A 22,833-nucleotide genomic window follows, 5' to 3' on the forward strand; every position below is an offset into this window, starting at 1 on the left:
GCTTCCCCCCCAGGAGGGCGGTGGTGCTGGAGCTGGGCCCGGGCCAGGAGGCAGGGGCCCCGGGGCTGGCGATCACCCCTGGGGCCCTAGGCCGCGCAGACAGGCTCTCAGGAGTCCCGGGCTCCCGGCATCGCTGCCCCGCCATCGCCCAGGAACCACAGACAGGCACCGGAGCTCGCTGGCGCGCTCTGTCTGCGCTTGCGTGTGCGTGTGCGTGTGCGTGTGCGTGTTGTGCGAGTGGGTGTGTAGGCGTGTGTGTGTGTGTGTGTGTGTGCGCGCGCGCGCGCGCCTGTGTGTCTGTGTGCCTGTGTGTGTGCGCGTCCGGGTTTGCGTGTTCCTTTCTCTCCGCTTCTTCACTCTGGCTCTTTTCCTCTTTCTGCCGGGCACCCCCGACCTTACTGAGGTGATAGAAGGAGCAGGCAGAAAAGTCAGGGCCCAGAGAACTTGGCACGAGAAAGCAGCTCCATCTACCAGACATGTAGAAGCCCCTCCCCGACGACCGACCGCAGCGTCCCCGTTCTGCTCAAGTGCCGCTGGGGACGTTGCCCGGGATCTCCCGCCCGCTAGGTCACCGACGAAGGCGCCTCCGTTTTCCCAAGAGCGCGCTCGCGCCCAGGACGGAGGGAGGAGCAGCACGGTGTGACGACGGGGAGGAAGAGTCGCGTCCGAAGGCCCGTCGGTGCCTGCCGACGTCCCGGCTCTCCCTGTCTCGAGACCTCTGGGCTTCAGGGTTCTGTGCCGCAAGGCTTTCCCGCCGCAGCCCCCGGGACCCAGGGCGCGCTGTGTGCGCTGCCCATCTCCAGCGTTTGGGCCCTGTGGGCCTTCTTGCGTCCCACTGGAAAGGGGACCCTGGGACGGAGAGAAGACGGGCAGGGGGCGGGCTTCGGCAAAGAGAGCGACGGCCATCCACAGACGTCCGACGAGGCCCTCCGGGGCGCCAAGCTCTCCATTTTCCACGGCACGTGTCCTCGTCAGGTTCTGCCACCTCTCGCCGGCATGCGTAGGCACACCGCTGGTCTTGCGGCCCCAGAGGCGAGGAGGCGAACGCCCCGGAGGCCGAGATTGGCACCCGCGTTCTCGGCTGCTGGGTGGCCAGCACCTAGGAGAGTGTCTGGCCGGAAGCAGCCAGGCGATCGATCCCTGGGTGCTGGATGAGCCTCGGCGGCAAGAAGTAGGCTCGTGGGGAAGGACGGCGGCCGAGGCCCGGGCCCCCACCGAGGCCGCGCTCCGTGCTGAGCGGTCCGCTCCGTGTTTCCCGCTTGCGTTCTCACCAGCACTCGCCCCCGCAAGGAGGCACGAACTCCAGGACCCCCTCGCACCAGATGAGGAAAGCGCAGCTCAGGGAGGGCACGTCACTCGCGGGAGACGGCGGCCCTTGGGTTTCAGCTCAGGACTTCGGTCTCCCGAGCCTGCGTTTCGGGGCAAGGCTCCGGTCCCGCGCTCCGGGAAACTGACAGGGACGCAGTCCCGCTTCTCCCCGCAGAAGGTGCTCCTCGGAGATCAGATCCGGGGACCCGTCAGAACCACCCCGGGCACGAGCTGGCAGGGAGCGACGCGCACCGCCCCTGCCCCCCCATCCCGCAGCCCGCGGCCCGCAGCCCGCAGCCCGCAGCCCGCAGCCCGCAGCCCGCAGCCCGAGGAAGCGAGGAGCAGGCGATAGAGGCGCTGGGTTGGCAGGAGGGGAAACGGGGCCGGCAGGAGAAGCGAACCGCGGAGAGACTCCCTCCCAGGACGACGATGGCTGAACGGGGAGAGGAGGGAGCTTTGGGTCCTCTCTCGTCCTGCTTTGACCGGGATGTCCCCATTTTTCCACAGCGAGCGAGTATGGCTCTTGGATTCGGTGGGGAAGACGTGGTTTATCTGGAGGACTTTTCCCTTCGGGGGTTCAAAGTCCGTTCTCTGAGGCAAGGCTCCCTCTCTGCCTCCCTGTCCTTCCCATTCGCCTCCCCTTAAGCCAACTCTCCTCCCGGTTTCCTGGATCCCTTGGCCACGGTCCTCTGTTGCAAACACAGGCAGGTGCAAAGAAGATGCGAAAGGCTGCCCGAGCCACGCGAACGGAAAGCTGAAGCCAGGGAGCCAGGAAGGGCTGGCTGCTGAGGGAGGACGTGTCCTGTCAGGAGGCTTTTCAACTCCCTCTGACAGATGCGGCCTGGAGGGGCGGGGCCCGGCCGGGGCCCTGGGGTGGTAGGGGTCGGGTGTGAGGGGGTGGGTGGGGAGGCGGGGGGAGGCGGGAAGAGAGGGAGGCCCCCGAGTGAGGGGACACCAAAAGCCTCAGCCATCAAGACTCCTCATCTTTGCATCCAGCGTTCTCAAACTCAAAACGAACGCAAGCTCATCCACCAGGAGCAACGTAGCAGCGTTTCCAAGCGAGGCAGGACCGCCCGAAGGCGAAAGCAGAATGGGATCCCAGTCAGGTGGAGCTTGAAACTCAGACCCACCCACCCCCCTACCCCCCCACCCCGGGAAGGGGGCTTCTGGAAGGAAAAGCGAGACAAACTGACAGGGACAAACTTAGGTCGGGAAAGGAGTGTTGATTGTGAATGAGCCTCTCAAGGACAAGCGAGCGGGTACCAGGTTTTAGAAGATGACCTGCAGCGGCACAGACGCCAGCAAAGGCAGAAGCCATCCCGTCTTGGGTGAGGTGCCCGAGACGCGCCTCTCTAACCCAGTCCGCCCTGTCCTTGGAGAAGCGGGCGGTGTCTGGAAAAGCCTGACCAGGTGTCTTTCCTCGGTGGGCGGGGCTGGTCGCTTTGGGACCCGTTTGGGCCTCCCGGCACCGCCGTGGAATCCGTTCCACCTGACAGGACGACTCTACCCGGCGGCTGGGGCGGCGGGGGCGGGGCGCCGAGGGAAGGGCTGGGGTGTCACCGGAGCGGGAGCCGAGCGGGTGGGAAGAGGCCGAGGCCAGAGGGAGCCGGCGGGCGGCGTGTGCGGCGTCGGGGTCCCGGTCCCGGTCCCGGTCCCGGTCCCGCCGGGCTGGCCCCGATTGGCCCTGGGTTCGGGTGGGGCCGCGAGCTGGAAGGGTTGGGCTGTGGCGGGGAGGGGTTGGGCCCTGCCCATGGGCGGCGCCGGCGGGCCCGCGGTGCGGAGGGTGGCGGGGGGGGGTGGGGGAGGGCTGGCTGGAGGGGTGGGGGGCGTCCGCGGAGGACGGAGGCCGGAGGCGGCAAAAGGCGAGGGAGGCAAAAGCCTACAGCACCCGGTATTCCCAGGCGGTCTCCCATCCAAGTACTAACCAGGCCCGACCCTGCTTAGCTTCCGAGATCAGACGAGATCGGGCGCGTTCAGGGTGGTATGGCCGTAGACGCTGGCGCCTGCCGCCGGCGCCCCTAAGAAGCCGCGCCGCGTCGCCCGGCCCGCGGCTCGCGCGCGCGCCCAGGCCTCTGTGACGCGCACCCGCCGCCGCCGGCGCCCCCTGCGCCCGCGCTCGGCCTGCCGCCTTCCTCCCGCTGCTGCCTCCCGCCGCGGCCGCCTCGGGCGCGGCCAGCGGGCCAGCCAAACCCTGCGCTGCCCCGCCCTGCTGCCCTCCCAGGGCGCGGAGGCCTGGAGCAGCCCGGGGTGCGAGGAGGCGGGGCGGGGCGGGCGGCGGTGGGAAACGAGGGGTGGTGGGGGCGGGGATGGGGGCGGGGCGCCTGGCTGGGCGCTCTCCCCTCGCGGCCCGGGAACACTCCAGGCCGCCCTGGCCGCTCGGATCCGGCGATGGGTCGCAGGAGATGCGGCTGCTGGGAGGTGGGGGGCGCGGGGCACTTGGCCCGAGGCGTCGGGGCGTCGGGCCGCCGGGCCCGTGCTCCTCTGAGTCCCCTCCGGCCCGAGGGGCCTCCCAGCGGGAGCCCTGACCTCTGCGGCGCCGGCCGGGCCCCGACTTGCCCAAACCCAGGCGGAGCCACCGGCGCGACCAGAGGGCGTCAGCGGAAGCCCGCCGCGCTGCCCCTGAGGGCGCGGGGAGGCGGGGCGGCCACCCTTCCTCCCGCCAGCGCCGCCCAGGAGACCGGCACCCCGCCCCCAACCCGCCCCTCGCGGGGACCCTGGACAGCTCCTGCTGGCGCCAGCCCAGAGACCCAGAGACAGAGACAGAGACAGAGACACGGAGAAACAGAGAAACGGCGACACGGAGAGGATCCAAGACACGGACCTAGACAGACACCCACCCTGACCCAGAGAGGCTCTGCCCAAGAGCTCGCTTCCCCCCCAGGAGGGCGGTGGTGCTGGAGCTGGGCCCGGGCCAGGAGGCAGGGGCCCCGGGGCTGGCGATCACCCCTGGGGCCCTAGGCCGCGCAGACAGGCTCTCAGGAGTCCCGGGCTCCCGGCATCGCTGCCCCGCCATCGCCCAGGAACCACAGACAGGCACCGGAGCTCGCTGGCGCGCTCTGTCTGCGCTTGCGTGTGCGTGTGCGTGTGCGTGTGCGTGTTGTGCGAGTGGGTGTGTAGGCGTGTGTGTGTGTGTGTGTGTGTGCGCGCGCGCGCGCGCCGGTGTGTCTGTGTGCCTGTGTGTGTGCGCGTCCGGGTTTGCGTGTTCCTTTCTCTCCGCTTCTTCACTCTGGCTCTTTTCCTCTTTCTGCCGGGCACCCCCGACCTTACTGAGGTGATAGAAGGAGCAGGCAGAAAAGTCAGGGCCCAGAGAACTTGGCACGAGAAAGCAGCTCCATCTACCAGACATGTAGAAGCCCCTCCCCGACGACCGACCGCAGCGTCCCCGTTCTGCTCAAGTGCCGCTGGGGACGTTGCCCGGGATCTCCCGCCCGCTAGGTCACCGACGAAGGCGCCTCCGTTTTCCCAAGAGCGCGCTCGCGCCCAGGACGGAGGGAGGAGCAGCACGGTGTGACGACGGGGAGGAAGAGTCGCGTCCGAAGGCCCGTCGGTGCCTGCCGACGTCCCGGCTCTCCCTGTCTCGAGACCTCTGGGCTTCAGGGTTCTGTGCCGCAAGGCTTTCCCGCCGCAGCCCCCGGGACCCAGGGCGCGCTGTGTGCGCTGCCCATCTCCAGCGTTTGGGCCCTGTGGGCCTTCTTGCGTCCCACTGGAAAGGGGACCCTGGGACGGAGAGAAGACGGGCAGGGGGCGGGCTTCGGCAAAGAGAGCGACGGCCATCCACAGACGTCCGACGAGGCCCTCCGGGGCGCCAAGCTCTCCATTTTCCACGGCACGTGTCCTCGTCAGGTTCTGCCACCTCTCGCCGGCATGCGTAGGCACACCGCTGGTCTTGCGGCCCCAGAGGCGAGGAGGCGAACGCCCCGGAGGCCGAGATTGGCACCCGCGTTCTCGGCTGCTGGGTGGCCAGCACCTAGGAGAGTGTCTGGCCGGAAGCAGCCAGGCGATCGATCCCTGGGTGCTGGATGAGCCTTGGCGGCAAGAAGTAGGCTCGTGGGGAAGGACGGCGGCCGAGGCCCGGGCCCCCACCGAGGCCGCGCTCCGTGCTGAGCGGTCCGCTCCGTGTTTCCCGCTTGCGTTCTCACCAGCACTCGCCCCCGCAAGGAGGCACGAACTCCAGGACCCCCTCGCACCAGATGAGGAAAGCGCAGCTCAGGGAGGGCACGTCACTCGCGGGAGACGGCGGCCCTTGGGTTTCAGCTCAGGACTTCGGTCTCCCGAGCCTGCGTTTCGGGGCAAGGCTCCGGTCCCGCGCTCCGGGAAACTGACAGGGACGCAGTCCCGCTTCTCCCCGCAGAAGGTGCTCCTCGGAGATCAGATCCGGGGACCCGTCAGAACCACCCCGGGCACGAGCTGGCAGGGAGCGACGCGCACCGCCCCTGCCCCCCCATCCCGCAGCCCGCGGCCCGCAGCCCGCAGCCCGCAGCCCGCAGCCCGCAGCCCGAGGAAGCGAGGAGCAGGCGATAGAGGCGCTGGGTTGGCAGGAGGGGAAACGGGGCCGGCAGGAGAAGCGAACCGCGGAGAGACTCCCTCCCAGGACGACGATGGCTGAACGGGGAGAGGAGGGAGCTTTGGGTCCTCTCTCGTCCTGCTTTGACCGGGATGTCCCCATTTTTCCACAGCGAGCGAGTATGGCTCTTGGATTCGGTGGGGAAGACGTGGTTTATCTGGAGGACTTTTCCCTTCGGGGGTTCAAAGTCCGTTCTCTGAGGCAAGGCTCCCTCTCTGCCTCCCTGTCCTTCCCATTCGCCTCCCCGGAAGCCAGCTCTCCTCCCGGTTTCCTGGATCCCTTGGCCACGGTCCTCTGTTGCAAACACAGGCAGGTGCAAAGAAGATGCGAAAGGCTGCCCGAGCCACGCGAACGGAAAGCTGAAGCCAGGGAGCCAGGAAGGGCTGGCTGCTGAGGGAGGACGTGTCCTGTCAGGAGGCTTTTCAACTCCCTCTGACAGATGCGGCCTGGAGGGGCGGGGCCCGGCCGGGGCCCTGGGGTGGTAGGGGTCGGGTGTGAGGGGGTGGGTGGGGAGGCGGGGGGAGGCGGGAAGAGAGGGAGGCCCCCGAGTGAGGGGACACCAAAAGCCTCAGCCATCAAGACTCCTCATCTTTGCATCCAGCGTTCTCAAACTCAAAACGAACGCAAGCTCATCCACCAGGAGCAACGTAGCAGCGTTTCCAAGCGAGGCAGGACCGCCCGAAGGCGAAAGCAGAATGGGATCCTAGTCAGGTGGAGCTTGAAACTCAGACCCACCCACCCCCCTACCCCCCACCACCTCCCCCCCTCCCCGCCACCCCGGGAAGGGGGCTTCTGGAAGGAAAAGCGAGACAAACTGACAGGGACAAACTTAGGTCGGGAAAGGAGTGTTGATTGTGAATGAGCCTCTCAAGGACAAGCGAGCGGGTACCGGGTTTTAGAAGATGACCTGCAGCGGCACAGACGCCAGCAAAGGCAGAAGCCATCCCGTCTTGGGTGAGGTGCCCGAGACGCGCCTCTCTAACCCAGTCCGCCCTGTCCTTGGAGAAGCGGGCGGTGTCTGGAAAAGCCTGACCAGGTGTCTTTCCTCGGTGGGCGGGGCTGGTCGCTTTGGGACCCGTTTGGGCCTCCCGGCACCGCCGTGGAATCCGTTCCACCTGACAGGACGACTCTACCCGGCGGCTGGGGCGGCGGGGGCGGGGCGCCGAGGGAAGGGCTGGGGTGTCACCGGAGCGGGAGCCGAGCGGGTGGGAAGAGGCCGAGGCCAGAGGGAGCCGGCGGGCGGCGTGTGCGGCGTCGGGGTCCCGGTCCCGGTCCCGGTCCCGGTCCCGCCGGGCTGGCCCCGATTGGCCCTGGGTTCGGGTGGGGCCGCGAGCTGGAAGGGTTGGGCTGTGGCGGGGAGGGGTTGGGCCCTGCCCATGGGCGGCGCCGGCGGGCCCGCGGTGCGGAGGGTGGCGGGGGGGGTGGGGGAGGGCTGGCTGGAGGGGTGGGGGGCGTCCGCGGAGGACGGAGGCCGGAGGCGGCAAAAGGCGAGGGAGGCAAAAGCCTACAGCACCCGGTATTCCCAGGCGGTCTCCCATCCAAGTACTAACCAGGCCCGACCCTGCTTAGCTTCCGAGATCAGACGAGATCGGGCGCGTTCAGGGTGGTATGGCCGTAGACGCTGGCGCCTGCCGCCGGCGCCCCTAAGAAGCCGCGCCGCGTCGCCCGGCCCGCGGCTCGCGCGCGCGCCTAGGCCTCTGTGACGCGCACCCGCCGCCGCCGGCGCCCCCTGCGCCCGCGCTCGGCCTGCCGCCTTCCTCCCGCTGCTGCCTCCCGCCGCGGCCGCCTCGGGCGCGGCCAGCGGGCCAGCCAAACCCTGCGCTGCCCCGCCCTGCTGCCCTCCCAGGGCGCGGAGGCCTGGAGCAGCCCGGGGTGCGAGGAGGCGGGGCGGGGCGGGCGGCGGTGGGAAACGAGGGGTGGTGGGGGCGGGGATGGGGGCGGGGCGCCTGGCTGGGCGCTCTCCCCTCGCGGCCCGGGAACACTCCAGGCCGCCCTGGCCGCTCGGATCCGGCGATGGGTCGCAGGAGATGCGGCTGCTGGGAGGTGGGGGGCGCGGGGCACTTGGCCCGAGGCGTCGGGGCGTCGGGCCGCCGGGCCCGTGCTCCTCTGAGTCCCCTCCGGCCCGAGGGGCCTCCCAGCGGGAGCCCTGACCTCTGCGGCGCCGGCCGGGCCCCGACTTGCCCAAACCCAGGCGGAGCCACCGGCGCGACCAGAGGGCGTCAGCGGAAGCCCGCCGCGCTGCCCCTGAGGGCGCGGGGAGGCGGGGCGGCCACCCTTCCTCCCGCCAGCGCCGCCCAGGAGACCGGCACCCCGCCCCCAACCCGCCCCTCGCGGGGACCCTGGACAGCTCCTGCTGGCGCCAGCCCAGAGACCCAGAGACAGAGACAGAGACAGAGACACGGAGAAACAGAGAAACGGCGACACGGAGAGGATCCAAGACACGGACCTAGACAGACACCCACCCTGACCCAGAGAGGCTCTGCCCAAGAGCTCGCTTCCCCCCCAGGAGGGCGGTGGTGCTGGAGCTGGGCCCGGGCCAGGAGGCAGGGGCCCCGGGGCTGGCGATCACCCCTGGGGCCCTAGGCCGCGCAGACAGGCTCTCAGGAGTCCCGGGCTCCCGGCATCGCTGCCCCGCCATCGCCCAGGAACCACAGACAGGCACCGGAGCTCGCTGGCGCGCTCTGTCTGCGCTTGCGTGTGCGTGTGCGTGTGCGTGTGCGTGTTGTGCGAGTGGGTGTGTAGGCGTGTGTGTGTGTGTGTGTGTGTGCGCGCGCGCGCGCGCCTGTGTGTCTGTGTGCCTGTGTGTGTGCGCGTCCGGGTTTGCGTGTTCCTTTCTCTCCGCTTCTTCACTCTGGCTCTTTTCCTCTTTCTGCCGGGCACCCCCGACCTTACTGAGGTGATAGAAGGAGCAGGCAGAAAAGTCAGGGCCCAGAGAACTTGGCACGAGAAAGCAGCTCCATCTACCAGACATGTAGAAGCCCCTCCCCGACGACCGACCGCAGCGTCCCCGTTCTGCTCAAGTGCCGCTGGGGACGTTGCCCGGGATCTCCCGCCCGCTAGGTCACCGACGAAGGCGCCTCCGTTTTCCCAAGAGCGCGCTCGCGCCCAGGACGGAGGGAGGAGCAGCACGGTGTGACGACGGGGAGGAAGAGTCGCGTCCGAAGGCCCGTCGGTGCCTGCCGACGTCCCGGCTCTCCCTGTCTCGAGACCTCTGGGCTTCAGGGTTCTGTGCCGCAAGGCTTTCCCGCCGCAGCCCCCGGGACCCAGGGCGCGCTGTGTGCGCTGCCCATCTCCAGCGTTTGGGCCCTGTGGGCCTTCTTGCGTCCCACTGGAAAGGGGACCCTGGGACGGAGAGAAGACGGGCAGGGGGCGGGCTTCGGCAAAGAGAGCGACGGCCATCCACAGACGTCCGACGAGGCCCTCCGGGGCGCCAAGCTCTCCATTTTCCACGGCACGTGTCCTCGTCAGGTTCTGCCACCTCTCGCCGGCATGCGTAGGCACACCGCTGGTCTTGCGGCCCCAGAGGCGAGGAGGCGAACGCCCCGGAGGCCGAGATTGGCACCCGCGTTCTCGGCTGCTGGGTGGCCAGCACCTAGGAGAGTGTCTGGCCGGAAGCAGCCAGGCGATCGATCCCTGGGTGCTGGATGAGCCTCGGCGGCAAGAAGTAGGCTCGTGGGGAAGGACGGCGGCCGAGGCCCGGGCCCCCACCGAGGCCGCGCTCCGTGCTGAGCGGTCCGCTCCGTGTTTCCCGCTTGCGTTCTCACCAGCACTCGCCCCCGCAAGGAGGCACGAACTCCAGGACCCCCTCGCACCAGATGAGGAAAGCGCAGCTCAGGGAGGGCACGTCACTCGCGGGAGACGGCGGCCCTTGGGTTTCAGCTCAGGACTTCGGTCTCCCGAGCCTGCGTTTCGGGGCAAGGCTCCGGTCCCGCGCTCCGGGAAACTGACAGGGACGCAGTCCCGCTTCTCCCCGCAGAAGGTGCTCCTCGGAGATCAGATCCGGGGACCCGTCAGAACCACCCCGGGCACGAGCTGGCAGGGAGCGACGCGCACCGCCCCTCCCCCCCCATCCCGCAGCCCGCAGCCCGCAGCCCGCAGCCCGCAGCCCGCAGCCCGAGGAAGCGAGGAGCAGGCGATAGAGGCGCTGGGTTGGCAGGAGGGGAAACGGGGCCGGCAGGAGAAGCGAACCGCGGAGAGACTCCCTCCCAGGACGACGATGGCTGAACGGGGAGAGGAGGGAGCTTTGGGTCCTCTCTCGTCCTGCTTTGACCGGGATGTCCCCATTTTTCCACAGCGAGCGAGTATGGCTCTTGGATTCGGTGGGGAAGACGTGGTTTATCTGGAGGACTTTTCCCTTCGGGGGTTCAAAGTCCGTTCTCTGAGGCAAGGCTCCCTCTCTGCCTCCCTGTCCTTCCCATTCGCCTCCCCGGAAGCCAGCTCTCCTCCCGGTTTCCTGGATCCCTTGGCCACGGTCCTCTGTTGCAAACACAGGCAGGTGCAAAGAAGATGCGAAAGGCTGCCCGAGCCACGCGAACGGAAAGCTGAAGCCAGGGAGCCAGGAAGGGCTGGCTGCTGAGGGAGGACGTGTCCTGTCAGGAGGCTTTTCAACTCCCTCTGACAGATGCGGCCTGGAGGGGCGGGGCCCGGCCGGGGCCCTGGGGTGGTAGGGGTCGGGTGTGAGGGGGTGGGTGGGGAGGCGGGGGGAGGCGGGAAGAGAGGGAGGCCCCCGAGTGAGGGGACACCAAAAGCCTCAGCCATCAAGACTCCTCATCTTTGCATCCAGCGTTCTCAAACTCAAAACGAACGCAAGCTCATCCACCAGGAGCAACGTAGCAGCGTTTCCAAGCGAGGCAGGACCGCCCGAAGGCGAAAGCAGAATGGGATCCCAGTCAGGTGGAGCTTGAAACTCAGACCCACCCACCCCCCTACCCCCCCACCCCGGGAAGGGGGCTTCTGGAAGGAAAAGCGAGACAAACTGACAGGGACAAACTTAGGTCGGGAAAGGAGTGTTGATTGTGAATGAGCCTCTCAAGGACAAGCGAGCGGGTACCAGGTTTTAGAAGATGACCTGCAGCGGCACAGACGCCAGCAAAGGCAGAAGCCATCCCGTCTTGGGTGAGGTGCCCGAGACGCGCCTCTCTAACCCAGTCCGCCCTGTCCTTGGAGAAGCGGGCGGTGTCTGGAAAAGCCTGACCAGGTGTCTTTCCTCGGTGGGCGGGGCTGGTCGCTTTGGGACCCGTTTGGGCCTCCCGGCACCGCCGTGGAATCCGTTCCACCTGACAGGACGACTCTACCCGGCGGCTGGGGCGGCGGGGGCGGGGCGCCGAGGGAAGGGCTGGGGTGTCACCGGAGCGGGAGCCGAGCGGGTGGGAAGAGGCCGAGGCCAGAGGGAGCCGGCGGGCGGCGTGTGCGGCGTCGGGGTCCCGGTCCCGGTCCCGGTCCCGGTCCCGCCGGGCTGGCCCCGATTGGCCCTGGGTTCGGGTGGGGCCGCGAGCTGGAAGGGTTGGGCTGTGGCGGGGAGGGGTTGGGCCCTGCCCATGGGCGGCGCCGGCGGGCCCGCGGTGCGGAGGGTGGCGGGGGGGGTGGGGGAGGGCTGGCTGGAGGGGTGGGGGGCGTCCGCGGAGGACGGAGGCCGGAGGCGGCAAAAGGCGAGGGAGGCAAAAGCCTACAGCACCCGGTATTCCCAGGCGGTCTCCCATCCAAGTACTAACCAGGCCCGACCCTGCTTAGCTTCCGAGATCAGACGAGATCGGGCGCGTTCAGGGTGGTATGGCCGTAGACGCTGGCGCCTGCCGCCGGCGCCCCTAAGAAGCCGCGCCGCGTCGCCCGGCCCGCGGCTCGCGCGCGCGCCCAGGCCTCTGTGACGCGCACCCGCCGCCGCCGGCGCCCCCTGCGCCCGCGCTCGGCCTGCCGCCTTCCTCCCGCTGCTGCCTCCCGCCGCGGCCGCCTCGGGCGCGGCCAGCGGGCCAGCCAAACCCTGCGCTGCCCCGCCCTGCTGCCCTCCCAGGGCGCGGAGGCCTGGAGCAGCCCGGGGTGCGAGGAGGCGGGGCGGGGCGGGCGGCGGTGGGAAACGAGGGGTGGTGGGGGCGGGGATGGGGGCGGGGCGCCTGGCTGGGCGCTCTCCCCTCGCGGCCCGGGAACACTCCAGGCCGCCCTGGCCGCTCGGATCCGGCGATGGGTCGCAGGAGATGCGGCTGCTGGGAGGTGGGGGGCGCGGGGCACTTGGCCCGAGGCGTCGGGGCGTCGGGCCGCCGGGCCCGTGCTCCTCTGAGTCCCCTCCGGCCCGAGGGGCCTCCCAGCGGGAGCCCTGACCTCTGCGGCGCCGGCCGGGCCCCGACTTGCCCAAACCCAGGCGGAGCCACCGGCGCGACCAGAGGGCGTCAGCGGAAGCCCGCCGCGCTGCCCCTGAGGGCGCGGGGAGGCGGGGCGGCCACCCTTCCTCCCGCCAGCGCCGCCCAGGAGACCGGCACCCCGCCCCCAACCCGCCCCTCGCGGGGACCCTGGACAGCTCCTGCTGGCGCCAGCCCAGAGACCCAGAGACAGAGACAGAGACAGAGACACGGAGAAACAGAGAAACGGCGACACGGAGAGGATCCAAGACACGGACCTAGACAGACACCCACCCTGACCCAGAGAGGCTCTGCCCAAGAGCTCGCTTCCCCCCCAGGAGGGCGGTGGTGCTGGAGCTGGGCCCGGGCCAGGAGGCAGGGGCCCCGGGGCTGGCGATCACCCCTGGGGCCCTAGGCCGCGCAGACAGGCTCTCAGGAGTCCCGGGCTCCCGGCATCGCTGCCCCGCCATCGCCCAGGAACCACAGACAGGCACCGGAGCTCGCTGGCGCGCTCTGTCTGCGCTTGCGTGTGCGTGTGCGTGTGCGTGTGCGTGTTGTGCGAGTGGGTGTGTAGGCGTGTGTGTGTGTGTGTGTGTGTGCGCGCGCGCGCGCGCCTGTGTGTCTGTGTGCCTGTGTGTGTGCGCGTCCGGGTTTGCGTGTTCCTTTCTCTCCGCTTCTTCACTCTGGCTCTTTTCCTCTTTCTGCCGGGCACCCCCGACCTTACTGAGGTGATAGAAGGAGCAGGCAGAAAAGTCAGGGCCCAGAGAACTTGGCACGAGAAAGCAGCTCCATCTACCAGACATGTAGAAGCCCCTCCCCGACGACCGACCGCAGCGTCCCCGTTCTGCTCAAGTGCCGCTGGGGACGTTGCCCGGGATCTCCCGCCCGCTAGGTCACCGACGAAGGCGCCTCCGTTTTCCCAAGAGCGCGCTCGCGCCCAGGACGGAGGGAGGAGCAGCACGGTGTGACGACGGGGAGGAAGAGTCGCGTCCGAAGGCCCGTCGGTGCCTGCCGACGTCCCGGCTCTCCCTGTCTCGAGACCTCTGGGCTTCAGGGTTCTGTGCCGCAAGGCTTTCCCGCCGCAGCCCCCGGGACCCAGGGCGCGCTGTGTGCGCTGCCCATCTCCAGCGTTTGGGCCCTGTGGGCCTTCTTGCGTCCCACTGGAAAGGGGACCCTGGGACGGAGAGAAGACGGGCAGGGGGCGGGCTTCGGCAAAGAGAGCGACGGCCATCCACAGACGTCCGACGAGGCCCTCCGGGGCGCCAAGCTCTCCATTTTCCACGGCACGTGTCCTCGTCAGGTTCTGCCACCTCTCGCCGGCATGCGTAGGCACACCGCTGGTCTTGCGGCCCCAGAGGCGAGGAGGCGAACGCCCCGGAGGCCGAGATTGGCACCCGCGTTCTCGGCTGCTGGGTGGCCAGCACCTAGGAGAGTGTCTGGCCGGAAGCAGCCAGGCGATCGATCCCTGGGTGCTGGATGAGCCTCGGCGGCAAGAAGTAGGCTCGTGGGGAAGGACGGCGGCCGAGGCCCGGGCCCCCACCGAGGCCGCGCTCCGTGCTGAGCGGTCCGCTCCGTGTTTCCCGCTTGCGTTCTCACCAGCACTCGCCCCCGCAAGGAGGCACGAACTCCAGGACCCCCTCGCACCAGATGAGGAAAGCGCAGCTCAGGGAGGGCACGTCACTCGCGGGAGACGGCGGCCCTTGGGTTTCAGCTCAGGACTTCGGTCTCCCGAGCCTGCGTTTCGGGGCAAGGCTCCGGTCCCGCGCTCCGGGAAACTGACAGGGACGCAGTCCCGCTTCTCCCCGCAGAAGGTGCTCCTCGGAGATCAGATCCGGGGACCCGTCAGAACCACCCCGGGCACGAGCTGGCAGGGAGCGACGCGCACCGCCCCTCCCCCCCCATCCCGCAGCCCGCAGCCCGCAGCCCGCAGCCCGCAGCCCGCAGCCCGAGGAAGCGAGGAGCAGGCGATAGAGGCGCTGGGTTGGCAGGAGGGGAAACGGGGCCGGCAGGAGAAGCGAACCGCGGAGAGACTCCCTCCCAGGACGACGATGGCTGAACGGGGAGAGGAGGGAGCTTTGGGTCCTCTCTCGTCCTGCTTTGACCGGGATGTCCCCATTTTTCCACAGCGAGCGAGTATGGCTCTTGGATTCGGTGGGGAAGACGTGGTTTATCTGGAGGACTTTTCCCTTCGGGGGTTCAAAGTCCGTTCTCTGAGGCAAGGCTCCCTCTCTGCCTCCCTGTCCTTCCCATTCGCCTCCCCGGAAGCCAGCTCTCCTCCCGGTTTCCTGGATCCCTTGGCCACGGTCCTCTGTTGCAAACACAGGCAGGTGCAAAGAAGATGCGAAAGGCTGCCCGAGCCACGCGAACGGAAAGCTGAAGCCAGGGAGCCAGGAAGGGCTGGCTGCTGAGGGAGGACGTGTCCTGTCAGGAGGCTTTTCAACTCCCTCTGACAGATGCGGCCTGGAGGGGCGGGGCCCGGCCGGGGCCCTGGGGTGGTAGGGGTCGGGTGTGAGGGGGTGGGTGGGGAGGCGGGGGGAGGCGGGAAGAGAGGGAGGCCCCCGAGTGAGGGGACACCAAAAGCCTCAGCCATCAAGACTCCTCATCTTTGCATCCAGCGTTCTCAAACTCAAAACGAACGCAAGCTCATCCACCAGGAGCAACGTAGCAGCGTTTCCAAGCGAGGCAGGACCGCCCGAAGGCGAAAGCAGAATGGGATCCCAGTCAGGTGGAGCTTGAAACTCAGACCCACCCACCCCCCTACCCCCCCACCCCGGGAAGGGGGCTTCTGGAAGGAAAAGCGAGACAAACTGACAGGGACAAACTTAGGTCGGGAAAGGAGTGTTGATTGTGAATGAGCCTCTCAAGGACAAGCGAGCGGGTACCAGGTTTTAGAAGATGACCTGCAGCGGCACAGACGCCAGCAAAGGCAGAAGCCATCCCGTCTTGGGTGAGGTGCCCGAGACGCGCCTCTCTAACCCAGTCCGCCCTGTCCTTGGAGAAGCGGGCGGTGTCTGGAAAAGCCTGACCAGGTGTCTTTCCTCGGTGGGCGGGGCTGGTCGCTTTGGGACCCGTTTGGGCCTCCCGGCACCGCCGTGGAATCCGTTCCACCTGACAGGACGACTCTACCCGGCGGCTGGGGCGGCGGGGGCGGGGCGCCGAGGGAAGGGCTGGGGTGTCACCGGAGCGGGAGCCGAGCGGGTGGGAAGAGGCCGAGGCCAGAGGGAGCCGGCGGGCGGCGTGTGCGGCGTCGGGGTCCCGGTCCCGGTCCCGGTCCCGGTCCCGCCGGGCTGGCCCCGATTGGCCCTGGGTTCGGGTGGGGCCGCGAGCTGGAAGGGTTGGGCTGTGGCGGGGAGGGGTTGGGCCCTGCCCATGGGCGGCGCCGGCGGGCCCGCGGTGCGGAGGGTGGCGGGGGGGGGTGGGGGAGGGCTGGCTGGAGGGGTGGGGGGCGTCCGCGGAGGACGGAGGCCGGAGGCGGCAAAAGGCGAGGGAGGCAAAAGCCTACAGCACCCGGTATTCCCAGGCGGTCTCCCATCCAAGTACTAACCAGGCCCGACCCTGCTTAGCTTCCGAGATCAGACGAGATCGGGCGCGTTCAGGGTGGTATGGCCGTAGACGCTGGCGCCTGCCGCCGGCGCCCCTAAGAAGCCGCGCCGCGTCGCCCGGCCCGCGGCTCGCGCGCGCGCCCAGGCCTCTGTGACGCGCACCCGCCGCCGCCGGCGCCCCCTGCGCCCGCGCTCGGCCTGCCGCCTTCCTCCCGCTGCTGCCTCCCGCCGCGGCCGCCTCGGGCGCGGCCAGCGGGCCAGCCAAACCCTGCGCTGCCCCGCCCTGCTGCCCTCCCAGGGCGCGGAGGCCTGGAGCAGCCCGGGGTGCGAGGAGGCGGGGCGGGGCGGGCGGCGGTGGGAAACGAGGGGTGGTGGGGGCGGGGATGGGGGCGGGGCGCCTGGCTGGGCGCTCTCCCCTCGCGGCCCGGGAACACTCCAGGCCGCCCTGGCCGCTCGGATCCGGCGATGGGTCGCAGGAGATGCGGCTGCTGGGAGGTGGGGGGCGCGGGGCACTTGGCCCGAGGCGTCGGGGCGTCGGGCCGCCGGGCCCGTGCTCCTCTGAGTCCCCTCCGGCCCGAGGGGCCTCCCAGCGGGAGCCCTGACCTCTGCGGCGCCGGCCGGGCCCCGACTTGCCCAAACCCAGGCGGAGCCACCGGCGCGACCAGAGGGCGTCAGCGGAAGCCCGCCGCGCTGCCCCTGAGGGCGCGGGGAGGCGGGGCGGCCACCCTTCCTCCCGCCAGCGCCGCCCAGGAGACCGGCACCCCGCCCCCAACCCGCCCCTCGCGGGGACCCTGGACAGCTCCTGCTGGCGCCAGCCCAGAGACCCAGAGACAGAGACAGAGACAGAGACACGGAGAAACAGAGAAACGGCGACACGGAGAGGATCCAAGACACGGACCTAGACAGACACCCACCCTGACCCAGAGAGGCTCTGCCCAAGAGCTCGCTTCCCCCCCAGGAGGGCGGTGGTGCTGGAGCTGGGCCCGGGCCAGGAGGCAGGGGCCCCGGGGCTGGCGATCACCCCTGGGGCCCTAGGCCGCGCAGACAGGCTCTCAGGAGTCCCGGGCTCCCGGCATCGCTGCCCCGCCATCGCCCAGGAACCACAGACAGGCACCGGAGCTCGCTGGCGCGCTCTGTCTGCGCTTGCGTGTGCGTGTGCGTGTGCGTGTGCGTGTTGTGCGAGTGGGTGTGTAGGCGTGTGTGTGTGTGTGTGTGTGTGCGCGCGCGCGCGCGCCTGTGTGTCTGTGTGCCTGTGTGTGTGCGCGTCCGGGTTTGCGTGTTCCTTTCTCTCCGCTTCTTCACTCTGGCTCTTTTCCTCTTTCTGCCGGGCACCCCCGACCTTACTGAGGTGATAGAAGGAGCAGGCAGAAAAGTCAGGGCCCAGAGAACTTGGCACGAGAAAGCAGCTCCATCTACCAGACATGTAGAAGCCCCTCCCCGACGACCGACCGCAGCGTCCCCGTTCTGCTCAAGTGCCGCTGGGGACGTTGCCCGGGATCTCCCGCCCGCTAGGTCACCGACGAAGGCGCCTCCGTTTTCCCAAGAGCGCGCTCGCGCCCAGGACGGAGGGAGGAGCAGCACGGTGTGACGACGGGGAGGAAGAGTCGCGTCCGAAGGCCCGTCGGTGCCTGCCGACGTCCCGGCTCTCCCTGTCTCGAGACCTCTGGGCTTCAGGGTTCTGTGCCGCAAGGCTTTCCCGCCGCAGCCCCCGGGACCCAGGGCGCGCTGTGTGCGCTGCCCATCTCCAGCGTTTGGGCCCTGTGGGCCTTCTTGCGTCCCACTGGAAAGGGGACCCTGGGACGGAGAGAAGACGGGCAGGGGGCGGGCTTCGGCAAAGAGAGCGACGGCCATCCACAGACGTCCGACGAGGCCCTCCGGGGCGCCAAGCTCTCCATTTTCCACGGCACGTGTCCTCGTCAGGTTCTGCCACCTCTCGCCGGCATGCGTAGGCACACCGCTGGTCTTGCGGCCCCAGAGGCGAGGAGGCGAACGCCCCGGAGGCCGAGATTGGCACCCGCGTTCTCGGCTGCTGGGTGGCCAGCACCTAGGAGAGTGTCTGGCCGGAAGCAGCCAGGCGATCGATCCCTGGGTGCTGGATGAGCCTCGGCGGCAAGAAGTAGGCTCGTGGGGAAGGACGGCGGCCGAGGCCCGGGCCCCCACCGAGGCCGCGCTCCGTGCTGAGCGGTCCGCTCCGTGTTTCCCGCTTGCGTTCTCACCAGCACTCGCCCCCGCAAGGAGGCACGAACTCCAGGACCCCCTCGCACCAGATGAGGAAAGCGCAGCTCAGGGAGGGCACGTCACTCGCGGGAGACGGCGGCCCTTGGGTTTCAGCTCAGGACTTCGGTCTCCCGAGCCTGCGTTTCGGGGCAAGGCTCCGGTCCCGCGCTCCGGGAAACTGACAGGGACGCAGTCCCGCTTCTCCCCGCAGAAGGTGCTCCTCGGAGATCAGATCCGGGGACCCGTCAGAACCACCCCGGGCACGAGCTGGCAGGGAGCGACGCGCACCGCCCCTCCCCCCCCATCCCGCAGCCCGCAGCCCGCAGCCCGCAGCCCGCAGCCCGCAGCCCGAGGAAGCGAGGAGCAGGCGATAGAGGCGCTGGGTTGGCAGGAGGGGAAACGGGGCCGGCAGGAGAAGCGAACCGCGGAGAGACTCCCTCCCAGGACGACGATGGCTGAACGGGGAGAGGAGGGAGCTTTGGGTCCTCTCTCGTCCTGCTTTGACCGGGATGTCCCCATTTTTCCACAGCGAGCGAGTATGGCTCTTGGATTCGGTGGGGAAGACGTGGTTTATCTGGAGGACTTTTCCCTTCGGGGGTTCAAAGTCCGTTCTCTGAGGCAAGGCTCCCTCTCTGCCTCCCTGTCCTTCCCATTCGCCTCCCCGGAAGCCAGCTCTCCTCCCGGTTTCCTGGATCCCTTGGCCACGGTCCTCTGTTGCAAACACAGGCAGGTGCAAAGAAGATGCGAAAGGCTGCCCGAGCCACGCGAACGGAAAGCTGAAGCCAGGGAGCCAGGAAGGGCTGGCTGCTGAGGGAGGACGTGTCCTGTCAGGAGGCTTTTCAACTCCCTCTGACAGATGCGGCCTGGAGGGGCGGGGCCCGGCCGGGGCCCTGGGGTGGTAGGGGTCGGGTGTGAGGGGGTGGGTGGGGAGGCGGGGGGAGGCGGGAAGAGAGGGAGGCCCCCGAGTGAGGGGACACCAAAAGCCTCAGCCATCAAGACTCCTCATCTTTGCATCCAGCGTTCTCAAACTCAAAACGAACGCAAGCTCATCCACCAGGAGCAACGTAGCAGCGTTTCCAAGCGAGGCAGGACCGCCCGAAGGCGAAAGCAGAATGGGATCCCAGTCAGGTGGAGCTTGAAACTCAGACCCACCCACCCCCCTACCCCCCCACCCCGGGAAGGGGGCTTCTGGAAGGAAAAGCGAGACAAACTGACAGGGACAAACTTAGGTCGGGAAAGGAGTGTTGATTGTGAATGAGCCTCTCAAGGACAAGCGAGCGGGTACCAGGTTTTAGAAGATGACCTGCAGCGGCACAGACGCCAGCAAAGGCAGAAGCCATCCCGTCTTGGGTGAGGTGCCCGAGACGCGCCTCTCTAACCCAGTCCGCCCTGTCCTTGGAGAAGCGGGCGGTGTCTGGAAAAGCCTGACCAGGTGTCTTTCCTCGGTGGGCGGGGCTGGTCGCTTTGGGACCCGTTTGGGCCTCCCGGCACCGCCGTGGAATCCGTTCCACCTGACAGGACGACTCTACCCGGCGGCTGGGGCGGCGGGGGCGGGGCGCCGAGGGAAGGGCTGGGGTGTCACCGGAGCGGGAGCCGAGCGGGTGGGAAGAGGCCGAGGCCAGAGGGAGCCGGCGGGCGGCGTGTGCGGCGTCGGGGTCCCGGTCCCGGTCCCGGTCCCGGTCCCGCCGGGCTGGCCCCGATTGGCCCTGGGTTCGGGTGGGGCCGCGAGCTGGAAGGGTTGGGCTGTGGCGGGGAGGGGTTGGGCCCTGCCCATGGGCGGCGCCGGCGGGCCCGCGGTGCGGAGGGTGGCGGGGGGGGTGGGGGAGGGCTGGCTGGAGGGGTGGGGGGCGTCCGCGGAGGACGGAGGCCGGAGGCGGCAAAAGGCGAGGGAGGCAAAAGCCTACAGCACCCGGTATTCCCAGGCGGTCTCCCATCCAAGTACTAACCAGGCCCGACCCTGCTTAGCTTCCGAGATCAGACGAGATCGGGCGCGTTCAGGGTGGTATGGCCGTAGACGCTGGCGCCTGCCGCCGGCGCCCCTAAGAAGCCGCGCCGCGTCGCCCGGCCCGCGGCTCGCGCGCGCGCCCAGGCCTCTGTGACGCGCACCCGCCGCCGCCGGCGCCCCCTGCGCCCGCGCTCGGCCTGCCGCCTTCCTCCCGCTGCTGCCTCCCGCCGCGGCCGCCTCGGGCGCGGCCAGCGGGCCAGCCAAACCCTGCGCTGCCCCGCCCTGCTGCCCTCCCAGGGCGCGGAGGCCTGGAGCAGCCCGGGGTGCGAGGAGGCGGGGCGGGGCGGGCGGCGGTGGGAAACGAGGGGTGGTGGGGGCGGGGATGGGGGCGGGGCGCCTGGCTGGGCGCTCTCCCCTCGCGGCCCGGGAACACTCCAGGCCGCCCTGGCCGCTCGGATCCGGCGATGGGTCGCAGGAGATGCGGCTGCTGGGAGGTGGGGGGCGCGGGGCACTTGGCCCGAGGCGTCGGGGCGTCGGGCCGCCGGGCCCGTGCTCCTCTGAGTCCCCTCCGGCCCGAGGGGCCTCCCAGCGGGAGCCCTGACCTCTGCGGCGCCGGCCGGGCCCCGACTTGCCCAAACCCAGGCGGAGCCACCGGCGCGACCAGAGGGCGTCAGCGGAAGCCCGCCGCGCTGCCCCTGAGGGCGCGGGGAGGCGGGGCGGCCACCCTTCCCCCCGCCAGCGCCGCCCAGGAGACCGGCACCCCGCCCCCAACCCGCCCCTCGCGGGGACCCTGGACAGCTCCTGCTGGCGCCAGCCCAGAGACCCAGAGACAGAGACAGAGACAGAGACACGGAGAAACAGAGAAACGGCGACACGGAGAGGATCCAAGACACGGACCTAGACAGACACCCACCCTGACCCAGAGAGGCTCTGCCCAAGAGCTCGCTTCCCCCCCAGGAGGGCGGTGGTGCTGGAGCTGGGCCCGGGCCAGGAGGCAGGGGCCCCGGGGCTGGCGATCACCCCTGGGGCCCTAGGCCGCGCAGACAGGCTCTCAGGAGTCCCGGGCTCCCGGCATCGCTGCCCCGCCATCGCCCAGGAACCACAGACAGGCACCGGAGCTCGCTGGCGCGCTCTGTCTGCGCTTGCGTGTGCGTGTGCGTGTGCGTGTGCGTGTTGTGCGAGTGGGTGTGTAGGCGTGTGTGTGTGTGTGTGTGTGTGTGCGCGCGCGCGCGCCTGTGTGTCTGTGTGCCTGTGTGTGTGCGCGTCCGGGTTTGCGTGTTCCTTTCTCTCCGCTTCTTCACTCTGGCTCTTTTCCTCTTTCTGCCGGGCACCCCCGACCTTACTGAGGTGATAGAAGGAGCAGGCAGAAAAGTCAGGGCCCAGAGAACTTGGCACGAGAAAGCAGCTCCATCTACCAGACATGTAGAAGCCCCTCCCCGACGACCGACCGCAGCGTCCCCGTTCTGCTCAAGTGCCGCTGGGGACGTTGCCCGGGATCTCCCGCCCGCTAGGTCACCGACGAAGGCGCCTCCGTTTTCCCAAGAGCGCGCTCGCGCCCAGGACGGAGGGAGGAGCAGCACGGTGTGACGACGGGGAGGAAGAGTCGCGTCCGAAGGCCCGTCGGTGCCTGCCGACGTCCCGGCTCTCCCTGTCTCGAGACCTCTGGGCTTCAGGGTTCTGTGCCGCAAGGCTTTCCCGCCGCAGCCCCCGGGACCCAGGGCGCGCTGTGTGCGCTGCCCGTCTCCAGCGTTTGGGCCCTGTGGGCCTTCTTGCGTCCCACTGGAAAGGGGACCCTGGGACGGAGAGAAGACGGGCAGGGGGCGGGCTTCGGCAAAGAGAGCGACGGCCATCCACAGACGTCCGACGAGGCCCTCCGGGGCGCCAAGCTCTCCATTTTCCACGGCACGTGTCCTCGTCAGGTTCTGCCACCTCTCGCCGGCATGCGTAGGCACACCGCTGGTCTTGCGGCCCCAGAGGCGAGGAGGCGAACGCCCCGGAGGCCGAGATTGGCACCCGCGTTCTCGGCTGCTGGGTGGCCAGCACCTAGGAGAGTGTCTGGCCGGAAGCAGCCAGGCGATCGATCCCTGGGTGCTGGATGAGCCTCGGCGGCAAGAAGTAGGCTCGTGGGGAAGGACGGCGGCCGAGGCCCGGGCCCCCACCGAGGCCGCGCTCCGTGCTGAGCGGTCCGCTCCGTGTTTCCCGCTTGCGTTCTCACCAGCACTCGCCCCCGCAAGGAGGCACGAACTCCAGGACCCCCTCGCACCAGATGAGGAAAGCGCAGCTCAGGGAGGGCACGTCACTCGCGGGAGACGGCGGCCCTTGGGTTTCAGCTCAGGACTTCGGTCTCCCGAGCCTGCGTTTCGGGGCAAGGCTCCGGTCCCGCGCTCCGGGAAACTGACAGGGACGCAGTCCCGCTTCTCCCCGCAGAAGGTGCTCCTCGGAGATCAGATCCGGGGACCCGTCAGAACCACCCCGGGCACGAGCTGGCAGGGAGCGACGCGCACCGCCCCTGCCCCCCCATCCCGCAGCCCGCGGCCCGCAGCCCGCAGCCCGCAGCCCGCAGCCCGCAGCCCGCAGCCCGAGGAAGCGAGGAGCAGGCGATAGAGGCGCTGGGTTGGCAGGAGGGGACACGGGGCCGGCAGGAGAAGCGAACCGCGAAGAGACTCCCTCCCAGGACGACGATGGCTGAACGGGGAGAGGAGGGAGCTTTGGGTCCTCTCTCGTCCTGCTTTGACCGGGATGTCCCCATTTTTCCACAGCGAGCGAGTATGGCTCTTGGATTCGGTGGGGAAGACGTGGTTTATCTGGAGGACTTTTCCCTTCGGGGGTTCAAAGTCCGTTCTCTGAGGCAAGGCTCCCTCTCTGCCTCCCTGTCCTTCCCATTCGCCTCCCCGGAAGCCAGCTCTCCTCCCGGTTTCCTGGATCCCT

The 22,833-nt window shown here is 69.5% G+C and overlaps 5 non-coding genes across 5 annotated transcripts; all 5 read right to left on the reverse strand.

Moving 5' to 3' along the window:
- Positions 1-3,184: 3,184 nt before the first annotated feature.
- LOC138922417 (5S ribosomal RNA) lies at positions 3,185-3,303 on the reverse strand. The gene has a single exon (XR_011435503.1). It is a non-coding gene; the product is annotated as a 5S ribosomal RNA (ribosomal RNA).
- Positions 3,304-7,373: 4,070 nt separating this feature from the next.
- Positions 7,374-7,492, reverse strand: LOC138922418 (5S ribosomal RNA). The gene has a single exon (XR_011435504.1). It is a non-coding gene; the product is annotated as a 5S ribosomal RNA (ribosomal RNA).
- A 4,042-nt stretch (positions 7,493-11,534) lies between these two features.
- LOC138922409 (5S ribosomal RNA) lies at positions 11,535-11,653 on the reverse strand. Its single transcript, XR_011435495.1, has one exon. It is a non-coding gene; the product is annotated as a 5S ribosomal RNA (ribosomal RNA).
- Positions 11,654-15,696: 4,043 nt separating this feature from the next.
- Positions 15,697-15,815, reverse strand: LOC138922410 (5S ribosomal RNA). Its single transcript, XR_011435496.1, has one exon. It is a non-coding gene; the product is annotated as a 5S ribosomal RNA (ribosomal RNA).
- A 4,042-nt stretch (positions 15,816-19,857) lies between these two features.
- On the reverse strand, positions 19,858-19,976 carry LOC138922411 (5S ribosomal RNA). The gene has a single exon (XR_011435497.1). It is a non-coding gene; the product is annotated as a 5S ribosomal RNA (ribosomal RNA).
- Positions 19,977-22,833: the final 2,857 nt, after the last annotated feature.

The sequence above is a fragment of the Equus caballus genome, unplaced genomic scaffold, assembly GCF_041296265.1.
Source record: "Equus caballus isolate H_3958 breed thoroughbred unplaced genomic scaffold, TB-T2T haplotype2-0000804, whole genome shotgun sequence".
Lineage (NCBI taxonomy): Eukaryota > Metazoa > Chordata > Mammalia > Perissodactyla > Equidae > Equus > Equus caballus.